The sequence below is a fragment of the Natrix helvetica genome (genome assembly GCF_964273705.1).
Source record: "Natrix helvetica genome assembly, chromosome: 7".
NCBI classification, from domain to species: domain Eukaryota; kingdom Metazoa; phylum Chordata; class Lepidosauria; order Squamata; family Natricidae; genus Natrix; species Natrix helvetica.
The window spans coordinates 30,487,381-30,493,380 of record NC_138558.1 but is presented as its reverse complement, the minus strand read 5'-3'; the positions used below and the strand labels follow the sequence as shown (position 1 = coordinate 30,493,380).

General features: G+C 43.1%; 1 protein-coding gene across 1 annotated transcript in view; it reads left to right on the top strand.

Annotated features, from left to right (window-relative positions):
* The first annotated feature begins 2,752 nt into the window (after positions 1-2,752).
* SMAD1 (SMAD family member 1) overlaps positions 2,753-6,000 on the top strand; it is a 45,986-nt gene continuing 42,738 nt past the window's right edge. Inside the window, exon 1 of the mRNA XM_081959951.1 lies at positions 2,753-3,136. The gene's annotated coding sequence lies outside the window, so the exon portion shown is untranslated. The remainder of the gene's footprint in view (positions 3,137-6,000) is intronic.

Below are 6,000 nucleotides of genomic sequence, written 5' to 3'. Positions count from 1 at the left end.
TTCATATCTCTTTTTCATCTCCCAGAGTAGTTGCAATATTGCATGGGAAGGACAGTAAAATATTTTTAGACAAGAAAAAGATGTTATTATTAATTTTGCAGATTGTCAATGCCAGTCCAGTTGCCTCTTGAAAAGGCACCTTTGGGATTTTATCTGTTACATTTCAGTGGTCCTTTTAAAAATTCTGCCTTAATATATTACAGTACATATGATGTTGGTAATTATTTCAAAAACAGGATTAAAAAACAATGCAAACCTGTAGACCTGCCTTTCTTCAATATTTGGGACTGCAACTGCCCAAATTCCCAGGTTTTGCTCAAAGTGGCTGGTGATTTGGGAGCTGATGTTCAAGCACATTCTGAGGAATCAGCTTTGAGACAGATCCAAAACCTTCTTGGCACATGGAGACACTTTCTTCCCTCTTCATCTCACCACTACTACCATGCTTATGCTTGTCAGCCAAACTATTTGGGGGCAAGAATTTAGTATTTTTTTCAAAAGAGCTCGAGTTTTTGGATTCTGAAATCACCGCTATTTGCCTGATAGTTTGGTAACTTGAATAGACTTCAGTAGGACTTGACATATGGCTTAATCTGCCATTCAAAGCACCTACTATATTTGCACAGCTTTGCTCCTTACCCATCCACATTAAGGAGACCAGTTGGTAGTAGTTTTCATGTTGCCAGGTGGTTCTTGGTAAGAGGGGAAAAAGCCAGGGAATCCATCACTTTCTATAACATATCTTGGATTAAAATTGTGAAGATAGTACCACGTTCAATTATTAAGGCACAATAGTATCCACCATCAATCAGCAAATGTTGACATTCAAAACCTTGTGGATTGCGTTTTAATATAACCATCTAACTGTCTGTAGGATAAAAATATACATTAGGAAAAACAAATTCTAGAGATGGATGGAATATTGGCTAGCAGAGGAATATTAAAGAAACGATTGTAGAAAAGATGAAATAATTCTTTGCATGTCCTTGAAGGTTGAGCAAATAGTGGGAAGATTTCATAATTTGTTGCTAATAACAAATTACGAGTCTTTTTTCTATCATTCTTCTTCACTTAATATGAGCTCTCCTATTAAGGAGAAAGGAGGCTTAAGAGCAGCAATAGTGGCAGTGACGGGAGGCTCTGTCCACCTGTCTGGACGCTTCTGCATGCGTGCCTGAGCAAACCTGTAGTAAACCGGTTAGAAACCCACCACTGCCTGTCTTTTAAGATTGGAGAAATTCTGGAATATTGTTCTAATCCCATGCCAAATTCAGTCCATTTTTAAACTGGCTTTCTTTTGCCTGCTTCTACCACAATACCAAATTCCAATCTGTTCTGTTTTCAGAGAATTATCCTCCTGCCAGATGACTGGACAAAATCCTAAATCGTTACATAATTTATTTCAAGTATGCCATTGAGGTGGAATTAATTAAGAAATGTTGGAAGATCTAGAACATTATGGAAAGGTCCGTGCAATATCTGTACTGTGCAAACTGGTAGAAAGTGTGATGAAAGAAATTACCACTGTAAAAAATAACACTTATAAGAACAATCCTAACAGTTTCTGCAAAGGCAAAAACTCCTAGAAACATATGGTGGGTGTCTCATAGGATGAGTAAAATGTTGTGCTTAGATGAAACTTTGACCTAATCAAGTACAACTCATCTGATTTCTTAGAAGCAAATTGACTCATGTAGCTTTTAAAGTATTTTAAGAGTGTAAACAAATACATGGGCCAGGGATCATTGATCGTTTACTTACATTTTCAAAAGGTGTTCCATATGTAAACAAAATCCTGAGCAAATCTAGCTATCAATGAGAAAAAAGGAAGCACTATCATGAATTCTGATTACGAAATGTAAATGAAAAGTAATAGATCCGCACAAAAAAGTTGATGACATGTTTAGTTTGTGAATGAAGGGTTTGTCCAGATTTGAACCTCAAAGCTGCAAAGCAGCTATAGTTGCTGAAGGGGGTCAGAGAAGTTGCTTGGACCTTTATGGAGACTTTTGAACCCAAGAACCAGAAGACGGCTTGGCCAGAATGTTAGACACTCATACAGAAGAAAAAGCATTTTGGAGGGGAGTATTTCTCTGAATGATAGTTTTGGCTAATAGGAAGCTATGATGCCTCCTGTTCTCCTTGTGATCCTCCTAGAAGCATATGATGTCCCATGAGTAAAATGCTGTGATTAAATTTTGGCCTAATCCAGGACAACTCATTTGATGTCTCTGAAGCAAGTTCTGAACCTATTTCAGCAGAATGGCACCTATACTTGTGTGCACACCGATGCGTGAAATTATCTGTCTTTGGCGGTGTATGTGTGTGTGTGTGTGTGTGTGTCAAACGAAACAAATTGCATTTCTGGGAAAATGGGAAATCTGGCGATAGCACCATATGGATGCCGGTCCATATAGACAAACTCCTGAACTTCACATAAACACCAATTTTACCAGCTCGGAACCCACTGCTTTTTCTGATCCAGGGCCCTCTCGGGATACATACAGCTCCCAGGCTTGCCACCGAAGCCGCGCCCGAGTTCCAGAGAACTGGAAGCGAAATCCTCTGCCCGTGTCTTTGATAGCCCTTGGCAAATGGCTCCGCCGAAGTTGCACTCCCGCTGCAGGCCGCCGCTCCGCTCCGCTCCATGGCTGCGAGTCCTCCTGCGGGCGGGCCGGGGAGCGGAGCAGGAAAGAGGGAGGGAAAAGTCGTGAAGCGGTTTCTCCAGCCGAACCAGCCATGCCTTCTTTGTCGACGCGGGGGCGGGCATTTGGAGAAGATCCCTAACTTGGCCGACAGGCAGAGCGTGTGCATGTGTGTGTGTGTGTGTATATATATATATATATATATATGTATGTATGTATGTTGTGTATTGGCAGTGTGGGGTAAGTGGAGGTTGGGTGGCTCCGACTCTCTGACGCCAGCGAGACCAGATCAATCCAGGCGCAGCGGCGGAGCGAGCGCTGGGCTGCTCAACGGCGGCGGCTCTGGAAGCGAGAGCGAAAAAGCAGCAGCAGCAGCCGCGGCGGCAGCGGGTGGGACTTTGCCCGCCTGTCCAAGCAGCTGCGACGCGCTGCCCGGACGCTTTGCATGATCTTTTCCCTTATTCCCTCGCCTCGCCCCTCGCGGACAGCTGGTAAGAGCTGGGCTTTTTTTGGCGACTCTCTCTGCCGCTCCGAGCTTGCCTTCCTTGGGGAGTCATCCTCCCCCCCCACCGGCTTTTGTGTCCTTTCTCCTCCCTTATTATTTTTTATTTATTTATTCTTTTTTGGGGTGTGGGGGGGGAAGCCTCCATCCCTCCTCTTTTGTCTTTTCTGCCGTTTCCTTGCGGGCCTTTATTATTATTATTTTTAACACCATGCGGCTGCCGGAGTGGAAGAGGGGCAGGCAGGGTGAGGCTGAGCGGCGACGATCTTGAATCGCGCGCGTGTGCGGAGCGATTAGGGCAAAGGAGAGCTTTCGTTGCTCTCATGATGGCGGCTGTGCTGTTTAGAGGAGCCGAAAAGAGCGAGGCGGTTTGCAGCGGCGGCGGTTTTAACGCTGTAGAAAGTTTCCTCTCCTCCTCCAGAGGAGGTGGTGGTGGAGGTGGGGAGACCTTTTTTAGCTCCAGAGGTAAAATAGACCCTCCACCCACCCACCCCCTCCGCCTTCTCTGCTTTCCACTTCCTTTCGGCTGCCACTTCTCAAGTGGGGGAGAGGAGAGGAAAAGCAATGGAAAAGCCAGAGTCTGGTTGGTTCCCAGTCAGGAGATCCTCTCGGTATTCCGAGCCAAAGTGAAGAAATTGGCCTTCCAATTGGGCTTCAGTAGTTAAGATGAACCAACACAATGGATTTACCCTCTGCTTTGCAATTCAGCATTTTTCCTTTTCTTGTCTGATGCGCTCTCTCTCTCTCTCTCTCTCTCTCTCTCCCTCTCTCTCTCTCTCTGTCTGTCTCTGTCTCTCTGTGTGTGTGTGTCCTCTGTATGTGTGAAGGGAGACGCTTCCCAAGCCCGATTTCTTTCCTTTCTAAGTGGCAGGTTTCTCTGCCCAAACTTCCCTTTTTGACGTTATTAGTGATGACCCACTCGGGAGTTTTTTGTTTGCTCACAGTAGAAACCTGGCTTTCTCCTCACACCCATCCTCCGGGTTTATTTGGTGAGGTTTATGGGAATTCGTAGCGGAAAGCTATGATAAACGGAGGATAGCCATTTCTTTCTGCCCTTTGTTAATAGTGGATGAGGCTGCGTGTGTGGGCTGGCTTAGAATTTCTCAATACAGGGTATGAATATGAAAAGCTGCTTTAATTTGAGGAGTGGCTTCATGCTTAAGGATAAGACAACAGATCTTTACTGTGGCTAAATGTATACAGATACCAACCAGGTTTAATCCACATTTATTTTCATTATACTGGGGAACAACTGTTTGTCTTAGGAAGGAAAAGCAGATATAAACTCATGGAAGAGTTCCATGGTGGAAATGGCCAAAGTCTAATTGGGTCTAGGACAAGTCACTCCAGCATTGTAACAAAAAGAGTTGGTGCTTGAATTGCAGCCATAAAAAAGCTCAATCCCCTTTAAAAATAACTGGCAGAGGCTTTGTTCTGTCTAACCTGCTGCCCCTTCAATTGCGTGTCTTTATTTAAGAATTTAAAATGAACTGGAACTGCGGAGGTTCACTTCCAAGCAGGATCCCAAAGGGGCTTTTTCAAAAGGCAACTGGAGTGGAAAGTCCAGGTGCCTTTTGAAAAAAACACCTTTAGGACAATGGGGATATGGATGACTTGAGGATCTCCATAGACTTCCAAGAACTAGTTGTTTAGTTCCAGCAACAATGAGACAGCCTTCCTCTAGGCACTTGCCACTTTAAACCTATGTAATTCTTATTTTTATAGGTGTGCTTTGCATCCAGAAAGGGTTGAGGATGACCTGCTGAGGGTTGAAGAGGCCATTTAGCATAACTATTGTGGCTTCTATTTGAAAAGCTTTTGGAAATGCCTAAGTCCTCTTGATAATAGGAATACTTGGGTCCTTCTTTTCTCAAAGTATAACTAAGTTTTCAGGGCATGATTGCAAAAGCTAAAACAGCCTAAAACTTCCTAGCCATGGTCCTTGATAAGATCACTTTGGTTCAAGGCCAGATTGTGTTACAAGGGTACTGATTTGTCCTTGTTTTAATTCTGACCCTTTCAACCCCCTCCACATAATCAAATACAGTTCTCTTCTGCAGTGTCCTTCTCTTTACTTGTGGAGGGGGGGCGAGGTTTGTGCATATCCTTGATCAGATGACTCCACTGTTTACAGAGGCTAAGACAATAGCGATTTGAGATAAGCATACTGATGTTGAGAATCTCTAAGGTTACAATTCCATTGAAGGAAAGTAGAATATATATTTACGGATGAAAACATTTGTATTTTTCTGCTTTTTCCCCCGACATCACCCCTCCTTCTTTGTTAATGCATATTTGCCATTCGCAAAGGATGCTTTTTTTGGATGCTGCCTTCAGACTCTCCAGTGAAATACATATTTGTGTATGTATTTCCATAGCTATAGATTATCTCACCCATCATTTAATTGTACTTGTCTTTTCAGTAAAATTGATTGTGGGAGAACTCTGTGCAATGTCTCTAATAATGCTATATACATTCCCTATTGCAGTTATAAGGAAGGGAGAGGTGGAAAGGGGTGGCCGAGATTTTAATTTTTTTAGCATTGATGAAACTGAGAAGGTGCTTCTCTCTTTCTCCTTCCCATGTGTGTGTGTATGGTTTGCTGGAAAGAGATATCCTAGGAAGAAATTGGTTCTCGATGTGCATAAGCTGTAGAAAATAATTCTGGTGGAGATATTCACATGTAATGAAGACATGTAGGAAAATTGAATTATTGATGGCTGTACAGCAACATAGGCAATAATTACCCTACTATCCACTTTAAATGACTTTGGTATTAGCTTTATAAAAATCCCAATGTTTTTCACATATACAGCATATGCTGGCAGAAAAAGAAGTGGCAGGTAACATTC